General features: G+C 46.6%; 1 long non-coding RNA gene across 2 annotated transcripts; it reads right to left on the reverse strand.

Moving 5' to 3' along the window:
- Positions 1-2,128: 2,128 nt before the first annotated feature.
- Positions 2,129-8,055, reverse strand: LOC126046995 (uncharacterized). Of its 2 annotated transcripts, none has more exons than XR_007508497.1 (4): positions 7,903-8,055; positions 3,962-4,079; positions 2,511-2,600; positions 2,129-2,232 (listed from the first exon to the last, which is right to left on the reverse strand). It is a non-coding gene; the product is annotated as an uncharacterized LOC126046995 (long non-coding RNA). The 2 variants fall into 2 exon arrangements; XR_007508496.1 differs by lacking the exon at positions 7,903-8,055 and adding an exon at positions 5,130-5,219.
- Between the last annotated feature and the right edge of the window lie 14,201 nt (positions 8,056-22,256).

Genomic DNA, 22,256 nt, shown 5'->3' on the forward strand with positions numbered 1-22,256 from the left:
GGGTTACTGGAGTTCAGAATCCAGTAACTATTGGGTGGAAGTATTACTCTGAGGGAAGAAATATACTCTTAATGGTTTGATCAATGGGATTTAGATTAAAGCTATAATAAAGGCAATGGTCACACAGTTAATACAATATAATTTGTCTTAACAGAATGACTTCTCTTACAGTTTGTATTTGGTACACCTTGATACAGTATAATAATGCTCAGTTATTACAGACAGCATTGCTCAATAACTGTATTTTGAGGGTGCAGTTTAGCTGTTTTCTGAAACACAAAGCATGCCACGTGGGAAATTAATTGATAGAACAGTTGCATCTACAGTAACACATCAATGCTTAAAGTGCTAGCCTGGGACAAGGGTAGACTGGCTCTTACCAGTGAGCTAAGGGGGGAAAACATCTGTGGAGTCAGGGTACCTTGGCACATACAGACAATGTGCCTCTGCAGGCAAAACAGCCCTTTGTTAAAATGTCATCTGCATGTGTCTGCCTCAAGTTATTTCTTAGTCACTATTAGAGGAGGAAATGACACAAATCTCCCTTTAGGTTTGTTGTCCCTGCTTGCTCTGACAAATTAAGAAAGCTTTGTGTGAAGTGTTGCATAGTAGAAGTGGGGGAAGAGGTTGGTTTAAAAACTAATTGCATTTTGAGCTAAAATACCACTTCAGACTAAGTCCATTAAAGCTACAGTAAACACAGCATGCAAAGAGAGAGTAGAGCCGCGAGTCAGTCACCACATCTCATGAAACTGCAGCACGGAAAACTGCATCCCTGGTGCAGTATCATTTCCAGTGAGCCCAAAGGTTGCAGCACTCCTATTCCAAGAAACCCAACGAGACTGCTAATGGTGAGGATATCCTCAATGAAATGTGATGATGCTGTGGTCCTCTCTGTTCTGCTCTGAGAAGCCTTGCAACATTGTAGTGCCTTAAATACACGCCAGGCTTACCTATGCAGAAGCCGGTGGAAAGCTGCATCTGCTGTTCTTGAACCCTCCGTAAAATGCACTGGAGGGCTTAGTCCGCTTGTTTTGTCTGCCAGATTCAGGGTTGCCTGCTGCTGATGGTGGAACAGTGCTGCAAACCCATAATGCAGTATAATGCTTTTTTTTTTTTTTTTTTTTCTCCTAAGAAGACAGAGAGGATTTTTTTGCCCTGTGACCGTTTTATGGAGCTGATTTATGAGACTGAACAAGGATGTAACATGTATTCCCAAACTGTAACAGGCTGGTTTCCAACAACTCATATTACTTGTGTTTAACTTTTCTGCATGCGCAGCCACAAAAGCAAAGCCTATATGGGAAAGCAACAGCATGTTAGGATAGTATCTCTATTTGGGGCTGGGGAAAAAGAAACTGTTCAGTCACGCAGGCCTTCTGGAACAGTAGCTGCATCATCCATTTCAGTAAAAGCGAACTGAAAATAACTGCTCTGATTTTTATCTCAGATATGTGAAGCAGTTAAGTAAACAATTTTTGAGCAAACCAGTGCATGGCCAGGAGAGGGGATATCCACAAGGTCTTTCAGCTGCTTTGGGGAGAGAGGTAATTATTTGTTCATAAAGTAAAGCGCACAGAAGAGAGGAATTATAACATGCCATAAAGTTGTTATCTCTAGCAGAATGTCAATCTCCCGCCATGCTAGCAAGATTTTAGTTCCCCCACTCACCAGTTAGTTGGGACTTTCCAACTCCGCTACGCTGGTTATTTGACAACTGTGGCTCTCCCTTGTTTGTTTTATTTTATCTTTTCGCGTCAGGGTGTGAGCCCCGGCGGCTCCCCCCGCGCCCGGCCGAACCCGCTGGGACCGTGGAGCGGGGGGCGGCGGGGCCAGAGGCAGAGCGAGAGCCGGGCCGGGCCGGGCCGGGCCGGGCCGGATCTCTGGACTCCAGCCGCCACCTGGTGGTGGCGGAGCCCTTCAGCGCCCCGGCTTCCCCGGCCTGCGTTACTGGCAGGGGCTTCATCACCCTGGGAAGGTGTCCCGAGGCGACGAAAACCACCCTCCAGCTTCATTCCCCTTCAACGGCTGCGGCAGCCGTTTGCGAGAGAGCAGCACAACGATGTACAAGGCTGGAAAAGTGTTAAGAAGTAAGCGAACCAGGTCTCCTGCTGTATTCCGCCTACCTCGCTGCCGTCGTGGCAGCACGTTGCTGTCCTTGAGTTCATGAGCCAGTTCGGTTCTTCTGTTACCTCAGCTCAGTGTATCTGATCCCAGAGACATCCCGTGAGCCTAGAAAAAAGGATTTTACAACACGAGTGTTACCCCTGGCCTGAGATGATAGATTTATGCACAGACCCTTCAAGCTAACTAACAACTCAGGCGTATTTTCAAAAAAAAAAACCAAAACAACCCAACCCCACCCCACTGCACCATGGAAGGACAATGCATACAGTGGGATGCATCACCCAGCAAGCTCTCAGCTGCAGCACAAAGCTTGGGCTGCCACACAGCCTTCCTAATGGGAGTAAAGGAGGGCAAGGCAAAAATGTATAAGGAAGGCTTCTTACCTGCAAATAGTGTTTTCCCAGGTGCCTCGTGTACGTGCCTCATTTAGCTTTTACCCTCCATCCTGTTCTCCATCCTAGGTGCTCATTGACCTGCAAGATAAAAAAGCCCCAAGGCTGTAAGAGTGGTGCTGAGAGCAGGATGGGCAATGTGCTAAGCAAGTCAAAATGGGGGGGGGGGGGGGGGGGGGAGGGACACGACAATATGGGACAAAAAAGAGACTAGCCTGTGGTTTGAAACACTCTGGGAATGCCCACCTGGCAGGGTGAGCAGCCATACAGACATCATGTCTTGAGGACTCCTGTTACTCCTAATGTGGCCGTGAATTCCAAAATATAATGCAAACAGAAAGTCTGTAGAACTACATGAATTTAGAGACTCTCATGACTTTCATACATTGAGTCTCACTGTGAGCTTCAACTACTTGGAAATGCCAAGGAAGTGAAAGTGCAGAAAACCACTGTTTTATGAACTGGCTTTCTGGGTATGTCAAAAGTACACATCCCCCCAAAAAATTGAAAGGCCACTGTTTTGGTTTTTTTTTTAACACTTAAGATGAAAAATGATTTGGAAAAAAAGTAGCTGCTGCTCACCTCCAAAAGAAATTAAAATTGGAACAGCGTGGTGCAAAACAAAAGATAAAAACATCCTGAAAAGCCGTAAGGGGGAGATTTAATGAGGCAGTTTTTAACACCTACAAGCACAATCCCAAAAGACCGCTTGACAAGAGTCCCTCTCCCCGCTGCTTTCTGATATTTTAGCCCAATTGACAGAGGTAATGTAAAAGGATATGAGTAGCTGGCCAGAGGAAAAACCCATGACAGACTGGGCAGAATGTTGATTAAAAAAAAAAACAAAAAAACTCCAGAACAATTTCACTCACTTTTCCCCATTGGTCATTATTTTAAATTCCTTAATAAATAAGCACATAAAAATTAACCCTTTCTACCTTAGTCAGTGTGCTCATTGCTCACATCGCTCTCCTGCCTATCAAAGGTGCTTGCTCTAGCACTAGCTTTATACACTGTTATTAATATAATTGCTAATTAATAGAGCTACTTGCCATGGCTACAGCACACAAGCAGCTTTTACAGGACCTGGGCCTAATGTCTTTGTGCAAACACTCACCTGCCGTTATTCCTGTTGTCACTTATTTTCTGAGCACAGGGTAGCGATTGGCGCGGGCAATGCAGACTACACCACAAGGAACCTACCAGAGTGTTTGTGACGACGTTTGAGCACGATTCACACGGGTCTGTGTCGGCTGCTCTCGCCCACAGTCTTGCCACAAGGCGCCCGTGTCCTTTCACCTGACTCGGCCAGCAAGTCTGATTTGACCATGTTAGTATCTCATCTCGAATGGGATTAAGAACTCAAGCATTGACATGAGACAGTTTCAAAAGCAGCCTTGGCTTTCTCGGTGTTGACATTTATTAGCTCTTTCAATGCCTACCAGAGCACGGGGATTTCTCTTTCTACTCCAAAAAGGCTTCTGCAGGCTTCAGCCCCAAGACATCATGCAAGTGCTGGGGAAGTCCAGGTCCTCTGGGGCGTTGGTTCCTTGGTCTTGACTAAAAAAGGAAAAAAAAACCCACTTAAAAATCTATTTAAGTTCAGACTCTGCCTAGACACCTTTAGAAAGTCCCTCTCACAGGATAGCTGGGACTGAAATTTCGCATTTGGAGCAGCCTAAGGTTGTGTTTTCCTAACAGTTTCCTTTGTCAGTGATGCATTGGGCCGTTTTGCTCTTTCCAAGCCGTGAAGTCGACCGCCGCGCCTGCCTGCAGGGGAGGAGCGTGCCTCATTTTGCAGCTGGGCTTTTTCCCCCTGCCAGAAAGGTTGTGTTGGCCCTGGGCTGCTTTTACCCAGAGAGAGAAGGTGGTAAATGATGGGGGGGTACAGCCTGCTCACACACACAGGTCCCCCCCCAGAATGCTGAGCCACCGCTCAGGCACATCCTCCTGTGAGGATGGAGGTGGCATCTTCTGTGTTTGCCGTTTCGCTTTGGCGTGGCCATTGCCTGCCTGTGAGGGTTGCCTGACGCCCAAGGAGGTCGCTGCTGGCCCACGGAGCATCCCGGGGAGAGGGTTGGCCAGAAACAACCACCCCCCCCAAGCCCGGTCTCGCAGCACAGCTGTACGTGGCCCCGCTTGCAAAAGGAACTTGCCTGCCCGTGCTCCCGCACACTCCCTCCGCTTGTCACCATTGGAGCTGGCAAGAGCCAAACCCGCAACTGCTCTCAGGCCACCTCCAGCCAGCAAGTCCTCCTCACCGGCAGGAGAAAATCCAGAGCATACGTGCCTTGAAATCCCATTTGCAAGGGCTGGGCAGCCAAGGGCCGGGCGCAGGCACGGGGTGCGGTGTGAGAACCAGCCTGGCCGAGCAGCTCACCAAAGGAAAAGGGGAGAAAGAAAACCACACTGGGTGCCAAACGCCCTCGCTGGGCCGGGCCGGGCCGGGCCGCTCCCCGGGCCTTTCCGCTGCCTCCGCAGAGCACGGACGGACGGGGTCCTGCGCGGCTTCGAGGACAGCCCTGCCTCCGCCTCCCCCTCCTCGCCCTCCTCCGGCCACCGGTGCCCCCTGCCACCCCGCCGGCAGCACACCGGTCGGCGGGCACGTACCGCTCCGGCGCGGCCATTTCAGCAAGAGCGCGGCCGGGCGAGCGCTGGGCCCCGGGCAGCGCGGGCCGAGCCTGCGCCACCTCCGGGCCAGCGGGGCCCCGCCGCCGCCCGCCGCTCCGCCGGTTTCCCGTTCTTTCTCTCTCGGCCCTCCTGCCTCCCTACGTGCCGAAGCGGGGCGAGAAGACTGACGCGGTTTTTCCAGAGCCCCCGGCTAGTTCTTGGGACCCGCGGCACGGGACTCCGCCAGCTCCTGCCCCGGCAGGCCGGCCAGGCGGCCGCTCCCCCGGCGACGGGGGAGAACAATAAGAAATACCAGATCTGCCGCAGGAATGCGGGAGCTACCGTGGCGGGGGGGGGCCTGGTGAGTCCGGGCAGGATTTGCTCACGGCTTGGACGCAGACCAGAGGGTGCCACTCGAACAGCCCTGTCGTCGGGCCGGGGTGATCCGGGGGTGCCGAACGGAGGGGGCCCTGCCTCCGCCGAGGCGCCGGACGCCAGGTGGCAGCCGGACACCGCCGCACGGCCCTGCGAGCGGCTGCCGGGAGCGGAGCGTCTCGGCGGCGGGCCTGTAATTAATCGCATCTGCGGATCCTGTTGGCGAAAGGCGGGTTCGCACAGATGCGGTACTGCCCGGGTTTTTTACAGCTGAGTCGGTAGCGTGCTCGGAGCTGCGTCACTTGCGTACGTGCAGCAGCACACTGCTGCGGCGGGAGGAAAAAACCCGCTCTTCCTTTGCAAGGAAGGCGCACGTAACACCAAACCAGAACCTTTTCGGCGGGTTCGGATGACCGGTCTCGCCAAAGCAAAGCCACGAGAGCGAGGAGCAGGCAGGTGACGAACGACAGGGCTGCCCGCGTACCCGGTCGTCCCAGCTGGGTGGGCTTCTACCTCACCGCGCCGGCTGAGGGGCAGCCATGCGTCTCGCCCTCTCCCGCGCTCTGGGCACGGTGGTTACCCCGATTTGTTCAGGTGACTGAGACCAGGGTCTGCTCGCACAGCTGCGGAGGCCTGGTGCTAATTTGAGAGTCGTACGGTTACGCTGTTGGGTAACGTTTTCCCTCAACGACTTAGGAACTTTAGTCCAGTTTTGAAATGTAGGGGAGGCTAAGTTGGATTACATCAGCTCAACTGCTCGTGTCATAAACTCTAGAGAAGTGGGACTGGAGGTTTTCTCTTCCAGAAACCTTTTGTTGGCCCACAAAACCCTTGGTTTTTACTTAGCTCAAACACCAAAAGGGGGAGTTTTCAACTTCCTAAAATAAACCAGAGACACCATGATGCCTGCAGGGTATTTGTTTCTCCATAGGAACGTGAACCTGGTGGTTTCGTTTAAGAGAGCCTAAGCTAACTCTCACGTTTTCTACATTCCTCTTTTTCCTGATATATAAAGATCGACAGGTTTGAACTGTTGTTTTAATGAAAACCTACTACTCCTAGGAGGGTTTCCTGTTTTAGAAAGATGATATTTCAGAGCTACAAAATTCCAAACAATTTGACTTGCTATCACCTTTGTCAGGTCCCTTAACCTCCTTATGCCTCAGCTGTTCACTGAGGAAACGCGAGCGATATTTACCCATTGAAAAAGCACACAGACATCTGCAAAATACTCAGCTGTCCCTAAAAAGAGAGGTCTTTAAGCAATACCATGATAAACTGAAATTGGGTCCACAAGGTGCAAATCAGAGATTGCTGCGTGAGGCCTTGGAAAGGGCCATGTGTACCAGGGCAACTGCTGCATGACCAGAGCCCACTGGCACCAGCCCCTCACAGGGTCACCTCCAGCTCCTCTGCCTTTATGCCTGATCCCTGGTGGCCAGAAAACCTCCTCTGAGCTCTTGGGTAACAACTGCAAATTGAAGCAGCCTTTAGCTCTCTAATTAACTGGAGCTAAATCACCATGTAGCTACCCCCAAAGTGTCAGGAAAATTAAGCTAGTAGTCATAAAGTCACGCTGCACTCCAGCCAAGTCCTCTTTTGTCATCTCTAATCCACGCTACTGAATCAATCCCAGGTAGGTTTCCCCCCCTCCCTTGCACATGTGAAGCCCAGAGACATCCTGGGGTAAATCTAAACATGACTGATCTGGATATGGCGTCTCTGACAGTTTTCAGAGCTTAAGCTCTGCAACTCAAAGCAACAAGTTTTGCAGGTAGGTGCAAATCACTTGTTGAAGGCTCAAGTATTTGTGTTAAACTTGCAAGTACAACAGGACTCTCTAAATATGTTTTTGGTCTTGGAAACTGATCTTCACATCCCAGTTTCGTTAATTCTGCAATCCAAAACGTTTTCTTTTCTTTTTTTTTTTTTTCCTTGTCTACTAAAGGCAATTAGGATTGTCCAACCGTTCCAACAATTTAGAAGCTCTAATATGTAAAAACACTTTCTTATGTTACAAAAGTTTCTCTGAATTGTAAAATGCATTACAAAGGGGAGGGAGTCAGTCTCTTGTACACTGCTGGGGCTGCTCTCCTGGCAGAAAATGACCACTGGCAGCTTGCAAGGCATGGAAAAAGACTTATCGCCCAGACCCTGGAAACACAGTCAAAGCTGCCTTAGCTGGCACTAATCGGCACTGATTTCTCAGCACTAGTCCCTGGAGGTACAGGTCTGCTGACGTCAAGGCTGTCGTTGTTATTGCAGGGCTCACAGCCTTTAAAACATTTTATCTGCAAGCCCTAGTCCAGCGCACTGCACAGAAAAGCTCTTCAAACGCTTCTGATAGGGACGGCTGGGACACGAGAATGTTGAGTGCTCTTGACGCCTCCCCACTCACCTGCTCCAACTGTGTAGCCGAATGTTTTAGGGATCTCTGAAGTACGCACTTTGAGCAGCCAGTTGCTCTCCTGTTCGATTCGGAAATCATGCTGGAACATTGCTGCCTCCTGTCTGAACTCCTCTTTTAAAGTCAGGTTTTCTTCCTGCTATGCCGAAGAAGCCTATAAAAAAGGAAAAGACAGCAAAGTTCAGGAAAGCACTTATCTGATATGCAAAAGCTCACAGCTGCAACACAAAGGAATGCACAATGTTCAGGATTACATGCCCATTAGGAAAATAGGAAAGCCACTAATTATTTTCAAAGCTAGGCTCTCACTTGTTATTTCTATCTGGCTATTATTTTTGGGAGACTTGAAGATTTCTTTTATCAGGGAATGTTGCCTGATAATTTCTTACAGAAAGCATTGCTTTTATCCCTTTACATTTCAGGTAGATGAAGCACTTCATAAGCTGCTTGCTGACTACTGCTCAAGGGCAGGAGTAATTGGGTTTTTTGGGGGTGGGGGGAGGCTGAGACGTATCAACTTGCTTGAAGACCTGGAGCAGCGCCAGCAGCCATGATGAACCAGCCCTGCAGTGATGTGTGCTGGTGGTGGGATGGCACATCGCTGCCCCAGAGAGCCGCCGGTAAGCTGCTTCGCCTTCTGGTGCAGCAGCACAAAGCTGCATGTGGGCTCATTTTCTGTTTCCGTGTGTTCTGCAATGCAGACATCCCCCGGGGTCCCAAAGTCGCAGGATGAAAAACTCATCCTTCCTTTTGGCCCAGGTCCTGAACAGACATGTGCACATGCTTAGCGCTGAGCATGTGAGTAGCAACGCTGAGCTCCACAGAGCAATTCACATGCTCGAGCCTCTGCACATTTGGGAGCAGGGGAGAGAAGGACACTTGGTTCTTTGGTCGCCTGTTTTACATACCACTGGTGGAAATCCCATCCAAGAGAGAGCTGTGCAGCAGGATGGCGCTGAACTATGTAGCTATTTTTATTTCCATCACTTGTGGCCTTGCTGAGACCTGCTACAAATTATCTGGGATATTACACCCCAGACGAGTCGAAACAACAGGTCTTGCTGCAGACTGTCTGTGTTTAGTGGGATGATTTAGTTACCGCTTCCCCCCCCCCCCCCCACCCCGTTCTCTTCCTTATTCCCATTAGTGACACGTTGGCTGCAGAGAAAAGTTATTCATGCTGTAGAAATGTAATATTTACTCAAAACAATTTTTATTTGGCTTGGCTTCTTCCCAGTGCCATAAAGTGATAGCCAACCCCAAGTGCTTACATAGACAACATGTGCATCTGAGTCATATTTATGATCCCAGTTATAAAAAGCACACAATCTTGTTGTTTGGTGCAATAGGATGGGACTGAAGGCATCAGCACGTCTTGAGCATAGCCTGTCTCTGGAATCTGCAGAAATTTGCCATGCTCCAAATTTAGAACTTGTGGGTGGAAGCTCAGGCAGGAGCCAACTTTTTATACCATTACATCACAGGAATTGAAGGCTTCATGCCAAAGGATCCAAGGAAATTAATAAAGAGCAGAGGCTGTCCAGCTGTTTGAATTTAAAGTCATGGCAGAGAGGTAATTATTAATAAAAGTGGCTTTATTCAGAACATGGTAATCTCATCGCTTAAATTGAACATATCCCCTCTCTTCACTGCAGCTTACTATTCTGTTGGAACTTGTAAAGATAATAGTAAGGAATTAGCATCTGTAAGAGATAGGCCCAGTGAAGCTGAGGTCGTTCTCAACAGAGGACATGCTTCAGCGATAACTTTCCAGCTAAGTAACGCTCAGCGAGCGCACGCGTTTGCCAGTGGCATCACCGCTCCCCTGGCTGGAGGAGGTGGCTGGAACATGGCGTGCATTTTTCCAGCTAAAACACACAAGGTCTCAAATGGACAGCGATCAAAGCCATATCCAGCTAATTTGAAGAGCAATTCAATTTGTTTGACCTCCCTGCGCTGGGGCAGCCAGCGTAAGCTGAAATGTCACAGCCTCCCAGGAGCCAATGGTGAAGCATCGGGGCCTGTTACCAAGAGGTGCAGGGTGACCCGACTGACCTTCCAGACTGTTTGGAAGGCACCGTGCATGCCCACAGCCCCAGCAGCGAGCGGCCCTGCGTGCAGAGCGTGGCTGTGGCTTGGGTAAGAGGCAGTGCTGATGCCGGGAGGGGACCATTGCCTGTGCATCTTAGGGCTATGCCCCGACAGAGCGTGGAGTCCAGGTCTGCTAGATGCTGCCTTCTGCACCTCAAAAGCATAGTGCACGCGATAGGCACCTTCCTAGCTCCAATGGTGAACCTGCAGCCCCCAGCAGGACAGGCTCCGCAGAGGAAAAAAAAAGGGTCTGCACACAGAAAGGAGCCCTGGGGTCTAGGTGCAGAGACTCTTCATGCCAAGGGCTGAACACAGGCTTGCCACAAAACATATAGCCAGCAGAATACAGCAGTGTCTTTGGAAAAGGGCAGCCCTGATACTTAAATCATGTTGGTGTGCAGCTTCAGAGATTTACAGTTTATACTCTCCTCAAGAGTATGCAAAAACTATGAACAATTAAAAATTTAGCTCTAGGTTCTCTAGGAAGTTCCCTATTCCCATTTTACAGACAAACAAACCAAGGTGGGAAGCGACTAAAAGCTTCTTCACTGGAGTGATATTATCAGCAAACCAAACATTAGACTTCCCAAAGACATGCTCCTGCACCCACAAGTATCACATCATGTTTGCACATGTATTTCTTGCAGCAGCACATTCCGAACAGCTTTATGCATCCATGCCTCACCGGGAGCCAGCACAGCAAAGACTGGGACCTGCAGCTCCCAGCATCCCCCGCTTTGGTCTAAGCACCCCCCCACCCGCCCCCAGCATCCCTTTCTCCAGGGAGAGCAGATTTAAAACAAAACAAAACAAAACAAGGAACAAACCACTTCAACCACATGTCCACAGGGGGACAATTTCCACAACGGGAAGACGACAGTTACTGGTAGGGAAAAGTAAGGGATAAAATAGCAGAAATCAAGTCATTCTCCATTTCTTAAATGTTGTGTTTCTACCTGCAACACAGGCAGGTATGTGTAGGGCGTGTTACAAGACTTCAGGCTGCTCTACATTCAACAGGCTCCATTACTAGATAAGCTTCTTGTATTTTACCTAGAAAAATAAGGTGCAAACGATTCATTCCTGCCAGAGAATCCACTGAGAAATCCTGGCCCTGCTCAAGTACAACGCTTCAATGCTATGTACTTTTTTCCCAGCTTGTAGCTGATGGTGCTGGACTGTATGTTTTATTTTTTGTGAATCATCCAGAGATTAAAAAGCTCAGGTTTATTAAACATTCCATTTATAGTTAAGAGACACCGTCCTGTGACACATGAGTCACAGAGGTAAGCTGAGGCCCTGCAGTGGGTGAGGAGAGCCTTTGGCTGCTGCTTCACTGTGTGATGGGAGATGTCTTTCTGGGAACCTGGAACTGGACTGGCTCCTGCGGCCGGCTTGTCCATGCAGCCGCATGCTGAAAGCATCTGACATGGCTCTGAAGCATTTCTCCACTTCAGCAAAGAATGGCATGAGGAGACGTTGAGGAGGGACAATACAGCGTTTTCCTTGACTGCCCAAAATACCTGCAATATGGGACTTAAAAGGAGGAATGGACTTGAGTAATTGGATACCTTGAAGAGAAATTTATTTTTAAAAATGGTTATGAGAGACAGAAAGCACCCCCAAAACTATCACCAGATATTTGCCATAGTAAAAAGACAAAAGATTCCTTATTTCCCACTTGAGTGCTCCAAGGCAGACTCAGTTTGAGGAGTGAAGTAGCCATTTTACTTGCAGTCTCATGCTGTTACTCCACAGCTTTTCAGTGCATGCTCCATCTTGCACTAGAGTCTGCAACCACATGCCACTGCCCCTTTGACATGTAGATAGAAGGTGGAAGAAAAAAGTCAGCAAAATGAGCAGTCTTAAGGATACCGTCATGCACCCCAGAAGCCTACCTGTCAGAGCCAGACAGAGGGTACTCATTGTCCTCAGCCCTTCCTTTCAGATATTGCAGGATAGTAACCTCACTTCCTGAAGCACTGTGCTAGACAAATAATTGTAATAAGCAAGTGATTCTATGGAAATAGGTGAAACACTTCAAGCTATAAGCCAACAAGTTTCTAACCATGGCTAATCTCTAACTGTCTTCCCGCTGAAGTCAGCAGTGATCCCTCCCACCCATCTACAGTCATTAGAAATGGAGCAAGCATTTAAAAATTTGGAAACCTTGCCCATTCTTACCACTGGGCAAGAGTCAGATTTCCAAAATGCTATTTATGCTGCATAGAAACTTCCTTCCCAGAAGTCCCTCTGTCTCCAGCAGACAATCCCTTATTTCACTGCTAGTTCTAGATGCAGCCAACCGTCATCCTATTTAAAAGTCATTCCCTTGGCCATCATTTTCCAACAATGGTAGCAATAAATACATTTAATCAGCTAATTTACCTTCTGCAATCACAAAGCTAGACTAGCAACCTGTTTTATCTTCTGGCATGTAGCTTGTAAAACCTATTCAAACTAGTAGCACAGAAATTAATACTAATACATAAAATATGGAGAAGGGTTTTATGAGAAGGTGGGTTTGTGGCTTCTTGTTTTGCCTTTTTTCATGAGATTCTTAAAAGTCTCAAACCCTGAAATTAAGGAACCTTGGTGGTGCCTTATTTCCCAGCAGTTTCTTTAAAAGATGAGCTGTTCGGAAAGCATGGAAAGTAATAAGAGTCATTGCTTTGATGTCTTTAATAGAAATTTGGGATGGATTTGAAAGAAATGAGGAAAGTGCTGTTATTTCCTTTTGGAGTGGCAATCTGACATGACTGATGCTGTTATACAACAGAGTGACCAAATGGCAGTGCACACGCTAACCCAGCAGCGGGCCGAGGAACTCGTCCTCCTAATCAAGTTTATAGCTGGATGCTAATGGCCTCAGCAAACAAACACTTATGTTTATTATAACAGAATGAACAGAATGTACCACAGAGAATATGACTCACTTTTCCATAGGACGCCTGTCTATTCTCTGGGTTTGAATAATGAAATATTGCACCTCTCACTTGCAGTTTGTTTTACAAAGTTTTAATGAGTTCATCCCAATGAGCTGTAGCCCTGCCACATAAAAACTGATTCATTTGCCTTGTGAAAACAAGCGTGCCTTTTGACAGGACACTCTGCACTAGGCCCTACTAAATCAGCCAGAGAGACTAGACTCACTCACAGGTGGTTTTAGTCTTGAGTGCTTTTTGAAAATGAAAATATGCAGTCAGCTTCAGCATGTTGACTGCTTTCCCTTGGGTGACAGGCTGTCCTGTTGCATCCAAAGTACCCCTTCTCTCTTCCTCCTCTGTACAGAGTCTGCCTTTTAAACTGGGGCTTTAAAACCATTACTTTCTGTAAGAAAAGGGTTCGTTTTTAAAGCAGAGTTTGGGAAAGGGGCATTTAAGAAATGATTACATTTTTATTTCAAAACATGCAAAACCCAAAAAAAGCTGCCTATTAACTCACAGGAAATCCTGATTAAAGTAGGTGTCCTTATAAGACCCTCCTGCAAGAAATTCAAATGAAGGGAAGGGGAGGGAAAGAGATTTTTAAGTAAACAAGTGAGAAGAGCCAGGGAAAACAAGAGCAATGAGCAGAGTCTCAGGTGGCCGACTTGGCGGAGCAGGGCATGAAGGAAGGAAGAGGCTGTGGGACAACGAACTGCTGGCGTTTACAGTAGTCGAGGAGTCTCTAGAGTTTGTGACTTTAACCACAAGTTGCTTAACAATACTGTATGCTCCTTTTCTTTCACATCCAGCCCCAGTCATGTGCATAAATCCCCCTTCAAGCCAAGAGGGTGGACGCAGGTGCATGGGTGGTGGTGTGGATGGTGCTGTCTGAGAGAGGAGAGTACAGGCAGAGGGGGTGTTTCACTGCCCCTTGAAATTACCAGAATCATGATGAGAAAAGACAGCTCCTGACTCAGGTCTCGGTCCCTGGATGGGAGACGTCTGGTGAGTAACAAGTTAGGGACTGAGGGACTGCCCTGCGGTGTAGACAGGGCCAGTTGCAGCTAGAAAGATTTTTTTGTTTGTTTATTTTCCCCTGAAGTCTGCGGAGACCTTCAAGTGAAGAGAATGACAAGATGGGAGAAATGGTGTGTTTGTCACTTCCCAGCGACAGATGCAGGAGAGCAGAGGATCCGCTAGCAAAAAGGTGGACGTAAACTGGCACTTCAGAGACCAACTTGTTGCTGTGGCTTTCTACCAAGCCTTGACAATTACTGCAAAAGACACACTTGATTCATGTTTCTGGTGGAGTTTAACCTTGGCTAAGACTCTGCAAGTTAGAAAACCATTTCAAGTTAAGAAATGAAATATTCTCCAGGTTAAAGATTGCTCAGGTTATATCTCATCCCTATGGGAATTTTTAGCATGGATCTGCAAATGCATTATTTATTTAAGTACCCTTTTGCAGCCTGAAACACTAGCTGCAATAATGGAGAAACTAACTGAATGACAGAAAAGCAAACCCTAAAATAGTTACCATTAACACCAGGAAAGCCGGGGGTGTGTTACCCTGTGGTTTTCTGTGCTCGGTAGCGATGTGTCATCATAAAGAGCGTACATTTAACGGCTGAACAATGCTGTGCATGGTGTCACCTTCCCGAGGGCTAACAGTGCAACAGCTTCTCCAAACTGCTGAATTTCCACTGCTGAAGCAGTTCATTAAAAAAAAATAATCCTTATACAGCTGGGAATTATAAAACTCTGCAAGAGCCTGTGGTGCCAAGGACCTTCATTTGGAGGCACACCTACGTTTCTAGGGCTTTGGAAGCTGGTCTTTTCCAAAAATCTTTCTATAGACGCTAAAGCAAGGATGAATCTGGCCACAGTCCATTCACCATGAGTGATTATATCTTAAAGGGACATTCCCTCTCTTTAAAAATTCTAATTCTTCACATGTTTCTGGTTAAAAAAAACCACAAAAGAACCAACCCTTGTGCCTATGTCAGTGTCTTAGCTGTATAAATTTAAACATTCCATTGTAAGCTAAGATTATCTTGCCTCTTGCCCACTGAGACATGTGGGTTTGGCTTTATAAGACTCCATAACTGGCCTGCTTGAACCCTGTCCAGCAAGTTTTCATCTAAATTGATTAGGACTTGGAACGTATTTTCTTGGACAAATTGTGTTCTAATGAATAGAACACTCCCTCACAGCTGTCCTGCCAGAAAGCCAAGATTTTTTCTGTCTAGAAATCATCCCAAAGTGACCCTTAGATAAAGTTCAGAATCCATTTTCATTTTTTAATTAAGAAAAGGTTTGCTTAATTCCATTCCATACATTTCAGTGCTAGGCAGCTGACACATGATTCCCCCTAAACATTTTATTTTAAAGAATTTGGTTGTGATGTCAGATCTGCCACAGACAATACATTTCTAAACACACTGTTTACATTAAATGCAAAGCATAAAGACAGCTTCAGCAGGAGAAGTCTCTCCTATCCTGATACCTGTAGATGGCATATAGAGCAAACTCAAGGTCAGCTCTATTCTCCACACAAGAAATTTAAACATTAATGGAGACAAATGGGACCACTCTACAGCCTCACCCAGGCACCAGGGATTTCCACAATGCCCTTCCCCAGGCACATGGCTCCCCAACAGACCCCTCCTCCCACTCAGTAGGTAGCTTCATGAGCTCACCTTCAAGTCCAAGAGTGGCTGGCAAATGCTGCCGTTAATTAGTGCTGGCCAAATGAAGAGGGCATTTCCCCTGAGAAAGGGGCCCTGGCCACTCTGAAGTAAGAAAGACCCTTCCCTAGTCGGGATGAACACACTTTTTCTTTTTAGCATTTTGCTCCATAGTTGTTCTCCCAGGCATCCCAGCTTGAAACCTCAGTAAGTGTTTGTGTTACGATCAGCCCATCTGGAATTTTTATTCTATGACCATTCCCATGGTATACAAGGAGGATTTCATTCAATCCAGAATACCCAGTGGACATTCATGATTACATCATTTTGCTTATCTTTTAGCAAGAGAGTTTCTAGGAACCAGGAGTACAATTTGAGACAAGATCAGATCCTTTCTAGTCTTGCAAAAGACGGTTCTGACCCATGCACCTATGTGTCAATAACACGCCTTTAGCATGGTTTCAGGATTTTGCTGACACATGGCACTCAGAAATTAAAGATGTTTACAGGAATTAAAAAAGGAACAGGTCCTTCAAGGAATGTGACTTCCCAACTCTTTAAACATCAGCTATTTAACAAGACAGGAAACTGAGGCAAAGTCACTTATGCTCAATCTTGAATGGAATTTGACTCCTTCAACTACTAACTATGCGTATAGGAGAAAAGTAAATCACGACAAATTGCTCTGCTACAAAAGTAATTAGCATTGTGGTATTGCTTGTGGAAAACAGGTCATAAGAAGACAGTAAGAATGGGAAGCTTCCTCTGCTCTCAACAGAGTCTGCTTGCTCATACTTGCAAGACACAGTGAGGTGCAGAAATTTACCTGAAATCCCACAGAGAAAGGTGATAGCTGCTGCAGTTATTCTCCAATGCCTTTATTGAAAGCTGGTCCAGTCAAATCAACATGATTAGTCATTCTGCATGATTAGATAAAAAAGGTCTTACTTAAGCTTTTGCTGCTTTGGCAGACAGATTCAGATGGAAAAATATCACGTACCTCGGCTAGAGGCCATGTCATCTTTGCTTGCGGCTAAGAAAACTGGTTACATTTGCAGCCATTGCTTTGAGCCCATGTTTGGTTTGTTTGTGGGTTTTGTTTCCCCCCCCCCCCCCCCACTGTGTGCTCTTAAACCAGCTCATTGGAACCTAAATATAGTGACAGGGAATGAACAGGATCAAGATTTGCTAACACTTCATTGCACTGTATTCTGCAGCCTGCTATTGTCTGGAAATGTGGTTATAATGGGCAGATTGTACAACATTAAGCCTTTCTGAAAGCATACACAGAAACTGTGATACAATCATGCTCGGAGCAGTTTATCTTTAAACACAAGCACGAGTTCAGCGCCCAGTGGACAGTGGCAAGCGAAGCTATGGGCCCAAGGCAAAACAATGACCAACTGCCAAGAAACATCCTCGTTAGTCTTTGTTAGAGTTTGTATTTTTTAAAGTCATTGTGTAGTTTAATTAAGTTGGTAACATGCAGATGAGAAAGTGGAAAAAAATGTGAAGACATAGGGGGATGAAATGCTAAAGCACTGAAAGATGTCACCTCCTCTGTGAAATGCTTACATTGTGAAATAAAAAGAGAAGAAAGAACGAGTCATTTCAGGATATGTCTGGAATGAGAGATAAGACCAGAAGATTACAATCTTCTAGTAGTCTTCCACAAAACCTCTTTATTTGCATTCTACATCATGCGGGCTGATTCTGAACACAAACCAACAGGGCACTAAATGGAGAACAGACAAGAAGATGAACTGCAGTCTAAGAAATGAGATTTCAGGACATGGTGGCACTTTCAAGATCCTGAGAACTTGATCCACATATTCCCTGAAGATGCAAACAACATTTACTCACAAGACTTGAAGGTTTGATCAAGCCTAAGGTATCACAGAATGATCAACACGGATATCAAGGCCGTAAATGGGATAAGAAAGCAGAATAGAGAGTGAGCAGAACTCAAGTCAACCCTTGCGACCATGCCGGTGGTCCCTGTGTGCTACCAAGTTGATTACAGGCTTTAAATATTTTTTGGTTGTATTCCAGCTTGTTATACGGACTCAGCTCCTCTCCCTGTTTATCTGTTTTGCAGTGCTGGATGTGTGAGTAGTTTTGTGAAATTATATAAAGCTTTTAAGCAGAGAGAGCCAAAAATGTTTAGATACAGACAGGCAAACTATTTCTTGAGTTGAAGAGGGGACTTCTGGCCAGATCCCAACTATCATGTCCAGGTTAAGTTCCCCTTGCACCATTTCCTGAAAAAAGAGAGGACTTCAAGCTGTCCTTGGGAGCTGCTGGGAATTTCCTTTTCCTGGGGGAACCCACAGGTGGCATCAGGCCAGATGAAGCCAGATTCGTCCTGTCCGCTCCCCGCTGAGAAAGCAGGTGCTCCCCAGCTATCTGGTGACAGGAGGGGACAACAAGCATTCAGAGGGAGGAGCCCAACAGGCTGAAGTTGCCAAAATCACATGAGCATTTCCTGCCTTCACCTCAGGTAACAGCTGCACTGGTGGGTCTCGAACTGCAGGTATCGAAACCAGAGAAAGAGGTGAGCTACTACCAGGGGGCCTGCAAGGATTTTTGCCCCTCATCTGTGCAGAAAGCAGAGGACTTTGCCCTAGCTTGTGCTCTTTCGCACATGTGGCTGCCCTTGTCCTGCTGCATGACTCAAAGGCTGGCATGCAAGCGGACCCCCTTGTGCATGGGCAGACAGGTAGGAGACTCTGACAGCAAGACCAGACATTACATTACCTTTAACTCTTACATATCCAGTAATTAATGAGCACCCATTTCACAGAAGTCACATGGATTGCCAACATCCCGGAGCAGCCCTGGCTCAGCAATCGATTTGCATGCTGAATTTCCACTGCGTTTAAAGTACAGTTTTGCCTAGGGACTAGGTCTCAAAAAAAAAAAAAAAACCAAAAAAAAACCTGAACACCAAATACAAGCTCTTGGTAGTTACTGTTTTGCAAGATCCACCCTTGTTGAAGGACTGCAGCTTTGTACCCTCTGCCATTAAATGGAGGGACAGAAGGGTTACAGGAAAGGCACACTTGAACTCTCTGTAGCCAGTATATAGCATTGTAGGGAATGAGCCAAAATGTCAACACTAAGGAAGCAAAACAGAACCAGAGAGATGGGAGTGGAGTAGAAAGCTCAGAATTATGGACAAATTAATGAACCAGCAGTACTGGAAACGGGAACAAGCTGTCAGAACTTCATCTCTTACAAAGGACAAAGAAAAAAAATCATAATTTCTGTTGCTTTTGATGGAAAAAGAGTTATGCAAGACTGATATTGTTCACACTGATTTAATTAAGACTCTGTCAGCACTGTCAGGCTTAATTGGTCTGGTATTTAACATTTATAGAAGTCAGTTATAAAAACGTGCTCTGCACTAAAAATCAGCATTCTATAAATGGTCCCAGTCCTAGAAGGGTCACCTTTTTGGCACGGCAGGCTCTTGAGAACATCCCACTTATGTGCTAAGATATCTCTAGCTGAAAAGATTACAAGCTCATGCCGCATTCCTTGCCCACACAGTCCTCTCCTTACAGTTTGTGGGAACCTGGGGTGTCCAAGGAATGCAGAGTCAAGCTTCCTGGCAGCATCCCATCACAGAAATTATTTCACAGAGAATTAATCCCCGATTCTGACACTTCTTGTCATGTTAGATTCAAATCTCTGCATTTGCTGAGCTGTAATGAGCGTGGAAAAGCAAGGACTAGACAATGGACTTGCACCACTTGTGAACATTTTGGTTTCTGGGCTGGTTAGTGACAGAAGCAATTCTCTATGTAGAGAAACGAGCTCGTCTGGATGTCAGCAACAGCCCATGGGTAGAGTATGCCACAAACCTCGGCTACTGTCATGTACAGCCCTATTCACTGGGGCCATAGCACCTCTAGCGCTAACTCTTGCAGCTGTGGGACGTGCCTTCCTTCTTGCCTTAGTGGTCAGCAAGTACACACCAGCCTGGAGTCACTAGTGAAATCAGTGAGGTCTCCAGTGGGCTGCCTCAGGGAGTATTATAGATAAGATTCAAACAGAGGCAGCAAAATTAATATCAACGAGAACAACCAACCAACACTCCCAGAAAATCCCATGTTCTGTAATTGTTATTGCTTCATCAGTGACAGGAAAGAGCCGTGTTTTAAAATAGAAGTTCAGTTAATTGCATTTCCCTTTAGGCACAGAAAATAAGCTTCCATGAAGAGGTATCAATTGTTCCACAATAACATGCTCTCCTGACTGAAAACTGGATTAGGAATTTGTATTGTATTTTCACAAAACATAATTCCTAGCCCAGTTTCCTCCTCCTCCTTGAGATAACCAGGCAGATTCCACCTCAGCGATCACTGAGTTAGACTATGGGGGTCGGTCAATGTGTAACCAATGTCCAGCTTCTCTACATACCTACTTAATGGAGGCTCGTGGATCCACTACAGGGTTTTAGACGCACAAGGGCATTAAAGGAGTTGGTTGCTTAAATACCTTTGTAGATATGTATCCTTACCCTCTGTGCTGGGGCTCAAGGTTCAAAAGTCAGTGTCAGCCCAGGCGAGGTCCCCTGCGCACAGGACTCACATCCTTATCCCTCCTTGGTTACAGGCCACACACAAATATCTCAGGGTGCTAAAAAAAGGGAAAGAAAGGAACACTCAAAAACTAGAGGACAATGAGGACCAATACCTCTTTTTGATAATACAGAAAGTGTTAAGAACCAACAGTCATGTATTTACATGTGAAATATTATCTTTCCAAAAGCTTGTCATAAATGTGGCTCACACCACAGGGATGGCCACGCTTTCCAAGTTTGTGCAGCAGGAAGAATATTTCCTAGGGAATAAGGTCAAAATATTAGTATTCAACTGAATCAGTATGGGCCAAATTAATGAAGTTACTACTCCATCATAGACTTCCATACGTGAAATCTGAGAAAGTGATTGTATCAACAGCACATCAATCCATGGCACTGGTCAGAGGAACAAAAAACCTAACCTTTGGTTTCAAAGTTTCATTCAGCTTTGGCACAGAAAGGTTAACTTTTGTTTAAGCAATGCTTCTGAACAGATAACATTAATTAAATGTTTGCATTCAAATCTTATTACACAGTGCAACAAGTTTGCTTTCTATACAAACACTGTGCGTCCGGTATGGAACAGAAAGCTCGGGGGGCTGGGGAGGCAGACACTAATGAGTAATAGTTCAACCCAATGGACCTTTTTAAATCTACAGGCAAGGAGGGGAGAATGTTTGCCATCTCCAGGCTCTGTGTGCGTCTGCCTCTAAGTTTCTTCTCATTCTCCAGGGATTTGCAAAATTACATGTTTAAATATTCATTTTCCTTCTACTCTAATGCTGCTCAAACCTTTTTCAAGCCCAAGAATGACATAGCCAGTGGATGCAAATTATATTCAGTAAAAACAGAATCTTGTAGCAGTACTGGGTAAGTCAAATGCCAAGTTAGCCCTGATGTGAAGCAAAGCAGCTAAATCATCCATCCAGATGGGAAATGTTGTCAGTGTCTTAACTGTAGCCGTTCTACTTGCAATATAGAGAGGTGCACAATTTGGCTTTGTTAAGCAGACATCATGGAACTATTTATTCTGTCCACAAGTCGAACAGGAAGTTTATTAAATAAACTTGCACATTGCTGGACATATCACCTGGCTGCTGTGTTTCATATCGGAATGCAAAATTGGATGGTCCATTTCTGTACTGACGTAACATACTGCCATGCAGAGGATTTCTCTTTGAGCCTAAGACCTATTTCTCTGACCCCAGGAGCGCCTTGGATGTTGTGCATCCAGTTCCTGACAGGAATGCTTCATTTTGCTCTTGAGCAACCACTTCTGAGCAAGCCAGGAGCAGAATCCAGCTCTTCTTGGCTGGAAAAATTGGGATGTCCCAAAATGGGGCTTTTTAACAGATGAGTGAAAAAGCAGAGAGCCCAAAGGACCATCGCTCTCCAAAGAAAATCATACAAATCAACAAGGAAAAATTCCTCTTCGTAAGTTAGACTTTCTACGATGGTAAAACAGCTGTGTGCTGTTGGGCTTAGCTCTGCTCCAGCATATCCCTGAATATCTGTTTGACTGTCTCAACAAGGCCCCAGGGGACAGAGCGAGGCTCCTGGGTCTGCCTTTGGCAGATGCTGAACGAAGTTGACTTTAAACGTGCCCTAGATTTCTTGTGGGAGACCGTCTTGGTCAAACAACTCCTCCTTGCAGCGGACCTTCCTGCCACCCCAGCACACGATCACTCTCCCACCCCGTGGGCTGGATGCTTCCCTTCCGTCAGGCTTGGCTGGGCTGTTGCCTCCTCCCCTGCCAAAGTGGTGGGTTGCAGCCAGCACGGCTGCTGGGGACACACTTGCTGCTGCCACCAACGCGCTCTCTCTGGCAGGCTGGGAAGCTGCAAGTATGGTGCTGCTTCCCGTGCAGGAGAGCTCTTACCTACCCCCCAGGATGGGGAGCCTTGGCCCAGGAGGTTAGTGGGGTGCAGGACAATGGTTGGGAGCACAGCCTTATATCCACCTGAAGGCTCCATAGGGAACAAAATGGGGATGATAACCAAGCTTTTCAGACTTCACTTGCTGAACCACCAAGTCCCCCTGCCACTGTGTCAG

The sequence above is a fragment of the Accipiter gentilis genome, chromosome 17 (genome assembly GCF_929443795.1).
Source record: "Accipiter gentilis chromosome 17, bAccGen1.1, whole genome shotgun sequence".
NCBI classification, from domain to species: Eukaryota; Metazoa; Chordata; class Aves; order Accipitriformes; family Accipitridae; genus Astur; species Astur gentilis.